General features: G+C 29.8%; 1 protein-coding gene across 10 annotated transcripts in view; it reads right to left on the bottom strand.

Annotated features, from left to right (window-relative positions):
* Window positions 1-8,804, bottom strand: part of LOC108973496 (mucin-19) — a 243,468-nt gene that overhangs the window by 230,831 nt on the left and 3,833 nt on the right. For all 10 annotated transcript variants that reach the window (XM_018940866.1, XM_018940843.1, XM_018940877.1 and 7 more), the window contains exon 2: window positions 6,781-7,519. The gene's annotated coding sequence lies outside the window, so the exon portion shown is untranslated. The remainder of the gene's footprint in view (window positions 1-6,780; window positions 7,520-8,804) is intronic.

An 8,804-nucleotide genomic window follows, 5' to 3' on the forward strand; every position in this document is an offset into this window, starting at 1 on the left:
TTTAATCTTCTTTTATTAAAAAACTTTTTGGCATATTAAAAAATTAGAAACAATTAAAAAGCTTTAAGTTTTTATACTTCAGGGTAATTTTACTTCCAAATAAGTGAATTTAGAAATGTTTTATTCTTTTAAGAATGTCGTGATTTCTTTTTAATACAAAAATTTAAGCAAAAATAAAATAAAATATTTCAGCACAAACGATAGCCTACTTCAAGCTGGCCTTTTTGTGTCTACAGAAGCTATGTTTGCCTTGCTAAATATATTCTTAGTCACTTCAATCTTAATTTTGTTCATTTAAAGAATAAATGTAAGTAAATATATTTGCGTTCATATAGTATATATGTGAGTAAATTATTTTCCATTTCCTCTAAATTTATTTGTGCTGATTTAATAACTCAATTAAATAAGTCTTTATGTCTATCGCATTGTTTGTGGAGCTGTCAATTTGATTTGGCAAACAATATTTCACATGCAACACCGCAATTTGCAACACTTTCTTGCCCAATTTATGCGCCGAGACTGCTTTTGCTTTGCATTTATTTAATTTTTATTTCTTTACTTTTCCTTTTTGGATTTTCAAAAAGCTTAAATAATCAGATAGCTCGTCGAAATCGAAATCGAAGATGCGCTTTAGCCAAAACAAGTTGAAGAAGGAAAGAAAAAATAGAAAAATTATGCGCCATATACGTACATGTGTATGTATATAATTAAGTGTTCAAATGTGTGTGTTTGTAAAAAGAAAAGTGAAAAAGTAAGAGCTTAAGCGCTCAAAGTGTGTCAGCCGAAACCAGTTTTTCTTTTGCCGCTGATTATTTTGCGCCTTTTTAATATGAAATCCATTATGCGAGCATCTCTTTTATAAACCAATTCATTTATGCATATATGTAGGTATCTGCATGTATGTATGTTGGATGTAATGTATAGAAATATTGGTTATATGTAACAAAAGCTGTGAGCGGTTATAAGATATTTATGAGCCTTAATGTTTGGTTACAGCAACTACACTCAAGTGATTGTGTGATTGTATGCTTGTATGCCTGTACGTGTATGTGTATTGTTACATGAATATGTGTATGTAAATGTATTTTAAGTTTTAATTGATTTTAGTCTATTGCATTTTGTGTTTTTCGAAGATATTTATGACTTTCGTATTGGTTTTTTGTTGTTTTATGTTATTTTTTGTTTGCTGAAGTAATTCAATATTCCGCAAACTAGTTCTTTATACTGCGGTGATAAAAAATGTTGCGAATTTTAATACCAGCAATTTAAATGGCGTTTGTGATGTAAGGTGGCTGTTGAAAGTTTGCGAATTGAAAGCGCGTTTTTGTGTCTTTCCCTTTAAACTACTTGCAAAATATTTTATTTGTAAAAAATTATATAACCATTGCCGATTTTGCTTACTTAATTTTCTTAGCTTATTTCACTTTTGATTCAAAGGAAGAAATTGTCAGTGTAAATTTAATTTTTTTTGGAACAAAGCACAGAGATTAATACTAAGTAGTTATGGACTTCTAAACCGTTATTTGAATTTGAACTTGGTTTTGATTCGATTCTTCACAGAGTGAACCACTATCATAGACAATAACTCCAACAAATGTTTTTGAATATATCTCATTAATTAAGTTAAGTTACAAGGAATTGATTCAGTTTGTATGGCAGCTATATGCTGTAGTGACTCGATCTGAACAAGATTGTATGAACAAGTGAAAATTCAATAAAAAACCTAATACTTATGGTCTTTAGTAGGTAGCCTATGATTAAAAATATACCATATAAAATATTCACTTGATCGACATTTTGGTTGTGTGACTTCGCTAAATACACATTATTGCCAAAAATGCAGACTAAGTGGGAGAAATATATGCAGCTTTTGTGCCGAAAACTGAATGCTATTTATCTTTAGCCCAAATATATAATGTCGTTAGAGTTATAACTACATCAAAAACTGTTATGAACGGTTTAGAATAAGACTTCTATAAAATCGCAAAATAAATTAATAAGCTGCCTAAATGTAGGCAGTATTTCACTCAAAAGCTTATAACTTTTGGGGTGATGGTATAAATATAATACGTGTGTATATGTTTTTCACGAAAATTTACGAAAATATATTTTATTAAATTTTTAATAAAAAAAGTTAGAATACCTGATTATCTATAAATTCATCTTTTAGCGGCATTTGGCACAAAATTGAAGAAACAATTTATCAATATTAATGGTTTCTTATCAGACACAAAGACTAAACCGAAAGCTTAAATTTCGGTGGTTAAAAAACTAAGCATGAGTTGAGTATAACTTGCTATAAAGTGACTAAGAAAACTGAAACCGAGCACATAGTGGATCAAAGCAAAAATTTAAAGAACAAAAGTCTATACTCAAATTTATTAAGGCAAGAAAAACTACCGGCAAATATTTGTGCTTATTACTGTTGTTTATAAATTAAATTTCTTTGTTTCTTTCAATAATTTCTTAATTGACTCCATTAAACGGTACTTTTCTAGATTTATAGTTTTGTTGGAGAACTTGACTAATATTAAGTTAGTCAAGTTTCGAAGCGACAAAGTTCTCAAAATTTCGAAATTTTGCTGTAAATATAAGCTTTCTAACTTTTTACGTACATTTTTTCATTACCTCAACTTCACTCGCCTCAATCATCTCAAAGTAATCAATAAACTTATCATTGCTTTCCAGTGACTAAACAAATTGCTTAATCGTATGGCAAAGTAAACAATAAGTAATAAACAAATAAAAAATTAATAAAAAAAATTTTTTGTTAGTGAAAATAAAGAAATACAATAAAACTGTCAAACATTTAATGCGAAAAGCAAAAAGTTGCGGGTAAAAGCAAAAAGGCAAAAGGGTGGAAAGTAAGTAAATGTAATGGTCGGACGCAGTGACGGGGCAAATGAGCGCGTGAGTGAGCCCGTGAGTGAGTGAGAGTGATTTACTTTGAATTCCCTGACAAACCAGACGCAGTGACTAAGTCGTTTGCACCGCGATAGTGGCAACAAGTAAAAAAAGTAAGCATTTTTATGATAAATTAACTTTAGCGCGTTACTTGGGCTTGTATTTAAATCAATTTGTTGAGATTGAGGAAATGAAACGTGAGAAAAGTGAAAAATACCGACTAAATATCGTAAATTTGAAGCGTAGATAGTATGTATTATATGTGCTGAAAAACACTTAGTCGTTTTATAATGCGGCACCCTGTTGCTAACGAATTCCACATAAAGAAACGTTGTCTTCTAAGATAGAGCACAAGGTTAAGCACATATGTATGTATGTATGTTAGACCGGCCTATTTCATTTAGCCAACACATTAGCAACTTTTCATAAGTTCTAATGCCCACATACATTTCTATGTTTATAAGCAATCGCTTGTGTGCATTCATAGCACATTTACATAATTCCAATTTGAACATTGGCATAATTAGCACTGAGTAGCACAAAACCTTTTGTTGATGTAATTAGCAGAATTTTTGTACAATTTTCACATTCGTGGATTTAGAAGTTTTAGTGACGTTATATAAAATCTTTAATTTTTGACAAATCATGCAATACAGAATACAAAAAGAATTCTTTCAGCATACAATAATTGGTTGCTATAAACATCAAAAACATATATTTTTTTGTAAAAATAAAATAGATAATGCAGAAAACTAAAATGGCTGGTTTATGCCTTCCTGTAACTTTTATATCACTTGCTAAGTAAGAGCTATAAAATTCATATTTTTATGATCAAAATTATTATAGACTGATATTAATTATAGTAGGCCACACGGAAAATCAAAATTGCTTGTTAATTGCTTTTTCTATAATTTGTATAGTACTTTATTTTGCCAAGAAACAGCCATAAAATTAACTACGATAGCAAAAAAGAAACTATATTGGCAAGCAGATTTAAATTATTCGCAAACTATAAAAGTATATAGTTCCTATAAAAGTTATGACAGTACAAAACTCACACACACATATTTTGCTCGTTTCAGTAGTAAATGTAAAAAACAAAACATTTTATGCATATTCAAATAAAAATAATTCAATACATCGAGGTTCTGAATTTTCTTGGAATTTTGGATGAATATGACATCTTGTACATATTAAAAAGTTTAAGTTTAATTTATTTCCATTGCTTTAAGAAACTAGGTGAAGTATAAATACAAATGCATGTATGTTAGCTTGCGATAATAAAAGAAAAGAAACTTGGAAAAATAGCATTAAATATTAATACAAATTTTTATGAAGTTATGAGTATGTATGTATAGTCTTGCAGCAAGCGTTTTTTTATCCGATTTCTTACTATTAAGTATTAGATCAAATTTTTTGAACTATGTCTACAGCCAGCTGTTGGCATCACTTGCAAATAGTGCATTTATACCAAAAATAAAGCTTGCTATAAAATTATAGAAAGCCTTAATATGTAGTTGCCATAAAATTATGGCACGACTTATTTACATATAAAATTGAGTTATTCGCAATAAATCCGCTTGCTATAAATTTTATAGCATTGTAACTAGCTATAATATTGCATTGGTTTTTTCACAAAGAGTGGAAAAATAATGATAATGTTATTAAGAGTTTCAAGCATTCGAAATATAAACAAACTGCTTTAGCATTTATGCGCTGTACTTCCCCTGTTTTTGTTTATAACAATTTTGTCGGTCAGTTGCCGTTTGTTTCCAGGTTGTTTAAAAGTACATAATTGAAATGTTTATAGGTAATACAGACAATTCCAAACTAACACATTTACGCATTTGTTTATAAAAAGGAACCACACAACCAACCTCACGGTGATCGAATTTCTAAGCAAGAAGCTAATATTTACCACTTAGGTGTATGCCTAAATATACATCTATAAACATACATACATACTTATATCTAGTATAAACAGTAAATTTAATACTTTCCATAATTTTTGAACGCTACAGAAACTGCTTCATAAGACACACACACTTGCATTCATACATGTGTTTAAGCATATGCTTGAAGGGTTTGCCATTGTTTTGTCTTTGTTCTTGTTTTTCGTTTTTGTACTTTTTACACTTCAAATATTTGCCTTATCGGCTGCTCCAAAAACCAAAAAAGTCACACATAAACCACACAAGAAATACACGAAATATTTTGTTGTTTCTGCTTTCGTGTTGTGGACCACGTCACTGAGCGCAAAAGCGAACGAAAACTCGTGAGCCTACGAAATATGCGTGTTTACTTTGTATATATATGCACACATATTGTATGGACAAATACACCGCCGCACATGCTTTAATATTTGCTTGCCAGCTCCAGTTCGGCAAAATGCCGCACAACAACAACGAAAAACCTGAAGAATATGAAAACAAAAGCGAAAAACGCATACGTGAAGCAAGGCAAAAGCCTGCACAGCCAACAGATACGCATTGCGATGCACGTTGTTAATGAATATAAATACATACATACTATACATATGTATATGAATGCCGCCACTGGCTGTTTCCTTACTTCGTTTTTCACACTTCGTGCCGCTGCAAACTGAGTTTTTGCACGCTTCTCCTGCGCGCTTTGCAAATTTACTCCCCATCTTATATTGACTTCTTCGAATTTGCCCCATTTGTCTGGGACGTGTGAGTGATATTTTAGAAGACATACATACATATGTATGTACATATAGTATTTCTGATATGAAGTTTTATATCAGATCGTAAATATTCGCATAGACTTGTTATATAACATGCATACATAGTATGTATACTGAAACAAAGTGAACTACGATTTCTTATGGCGTAAAATTACGTTACAACTTATCTGCGAACCCATCAAAATAAGGATCACCTATATTTAAATGTAAAAAATCGGGTAACCTCCTTGAAAGTCTGACTGCCAACTATCCTAAATTAGTCTAAGTAAATCCTTCAATGGCAATCAGATACGGTATTAACGTGATCATGTGATATATATTATATATAGTATATATTCCACAGCTTCAAAATCACCTTACAAAATTGTGATTTGTATGAATACCGAGATTTAAAAAAAAGCTCTAGTGCAAACGATTTGGATGATTATATAATAATCGAATATCTAAATATACTTAAGGTTATTTTTAATGAACTTAGCTTCTTCTAGCTAGTACTCACAAGTATTAAAATAGTTCCTGAAGTCGACTATAATTTAGATTGAGATTGAATGGTGTCCAAGCACTCTCTCTGTCCTTTGGTGCTACTTTAAACTATAAATTTGCCTATATATGTATGTATGTATCTATAACATTTTGAGCGGAAGAGACATTTTATTATGCATGCTAAGAGAACATTTTTTATGGCAATCGAAAAAAATTTAAGCACTTTAGAAAACATTTGGAGGTTCTTCTAACTGCGAGTTTTAGCAGATCCAAATTACTTACATATGTATTTTTGTTAAAAAATGAAAGGGTGTGGTGGAAAAGTTCAAAAAACTTTGAAAATATCGGTACACTTCAGCTGACATTTTTTACTACATAAAAACCGTTAACTGACCCACACAATTATTGCCATACCTGAATAAAAATTACAATAATTATTTTGTTTAAATAAAATATTTTTGCTTTCATTATGACAAACATGCCGCAGAATCATTCCACACACATGAAACACTCAAAATAATCAAATACTCACAAGCCCACTCAACTCAGGTAGCGAGCTGTTACACTGGCGCAGTCATTCCCAAATACTGCCAGTGTGAGCGTGAGTGACTCTATACTTGAGGCAACATAATGCATATTTAAAATATTTTCTTTTTTAATTACTCGATTCTAAAATTAATTTTTACCTTAATTTCATAGAAAATGAGATGCAAAAATATTTTCTCAGTTATTTGCAGCTGTTGTATTGTTGCTGGGGCTGTTGGGGCTGCTTGTTGGACTTGGTGAAAAAATACTTTTGCAGCTTGTTGCACGAGAAAAAGAGCTCGTCATATGCACAAGGCGAAATCTGTAGATGATGCTTTGTTGTTGTTGTGGTATTTTTGTTGCTGCTTTTTTAGTATTGTTGCGGTTCTTATTTTAATTTCTGTAATATTTTATTGTTGTTGTATTTTATTTTATCGCGGTGACGAACTTGTTCACTTTTCTTGCTTGTTCAGCGCGTTGTAATGCACAGCAATAACAACAAAAAATCGCACTACGCAGTCGTTTGCTTTATATTTACTCACTTGCCGCCTGGTAGTAGTAATAATATGAACTTTCCTGCCTCTTATTACCGTTATTATTTTGTTTACTTTTCTCTTTTATTTCACACACTTTTTGTTGCTGCCGATTTGCTAGCACTGATTGGCTGTGTAAATAATTTATTGTACACAAATATACATATTTATTTATGTATGTATGTGGGTATGTATGTATATTTCTATACTTTTGTTGCACAAGTTGTTCTCTGAATTGTTTTGCTTTGCACTTTTACTTTCATTTGCCACTGTTGCTTGTGTTGTTGGTTGAAAACTAGTTAATATTATGCAATAAAAACCTTGTTTTCGAGATTTTTATGTTTATTATTGTATTTATTTAGCACTGCTGTAAAGAAAAAAAATTGTTGAAAATTATACAAAATTTTGCAGTTATTTTATATAATTTCACTAAAAAATTTCTATTGAAAAGTATTTGTTTAAACAAAAATTAAAATTTTAACATAAAATTATATTTATATTTTGAGGTTAAATTGAGGCACAAATAAACAATATGGAATAAATAAAAATATGTTTGGCTCTGTAATATTTTTCTATTAATATTTGACACTGATTTTTAGTGATTTAAAAAAATCATTTTATTTGCTTAGAATTTCACTTCTTAATTAAGTTGAGGTTAGATTTGATTTTTGTTTAAAATTTCATTTAATTTTTGTTTTTGAATTTGGTGTCGTTTATTTGAAATTACTGTTCGTTAATTAAGTAATAGTAATTTTATATAATAGATGTATATGTAAGAAATTACTTTAAGCAATATTTTATAGAAACTTTATGTTAATTGTATAATAAATAAAATATTATTTTTAGAAACTTTCAATTCGAAATGAACTTCTATTTGTCGTCCTACTGCAAAATATGCAATAAAAATTTTGGACATTGTACTCTTTTTCGAAATAATTTTTTTTAGAATAAAAATCTCAAAAGGTTAGATAGTCAGATTCACGAAAAAATTACAAATTTCAGTATCTTTTTTTTTTGCTATTAAATCGTGTTATTTTACAAAAGTGGTAATAGGGCATTTTTAAAAAATGTATTGGCATGAAGTAACGAAAATTTAAAAAAAATTAACTTCCAAAGTTATAGTCTTTTGTGTTGACCGTGTTCCAAAAAAAGGGTACTGCGGTGACAACCATAAGTCCTTGGAGATTCATCTAAAATCAATCGGACAAAAAAAAATTTGTTTTATAAATAGATAATCCTGGGCCTGATCGAAGGATTTTTGTTTTTCAAAATTAACAAAATGAAGGCCTCAGGAAATTTTTTTCTAAACTTTTGCGAACAAATCAGTAGTTAATTGGTATTAAAAAATCGACATTTTTGAAAAAAATCCTCCGATCAGGACCAAGTTTATTATGTATTCTAAAAGCTGTATAAATTTGTCATCAGTTCAAAACACAGTTTTGAGAAAAACGCGTTTAAAGTTTCACACTAGCGCTTTGAACTGCCCGAGCTCTCTTTGTTATTTGTCGAGTAACTCAAAACTAATTATGGCATCAATGTGAAATTTTCTGAGAATATTTTTAAGACATCACACTTAGCGAAAATGCAAAAAAAAAATATTTTTTTTTTTAATTCTGACTACCCCTAACTTTTTATATTTCTTAATTTATTTT

Source organism: Bactrocera latifrons, unplaced genomic scaffold (genome assembly GCF_001853355.1).
Source record: "Bactrocera latifrons isolate USDA-ARS-PBARC rearing strain unplaced genomic scaffold, ASM185335v1 scaffold_110, whole genome shotgun sequence".
NCBI classification, from domain to species: Eukaryota; Metazoa; Arthropoda; class Insecta; order Diptera; family Tephritidae; genus Bactrocera; species Bactrocera latifrons.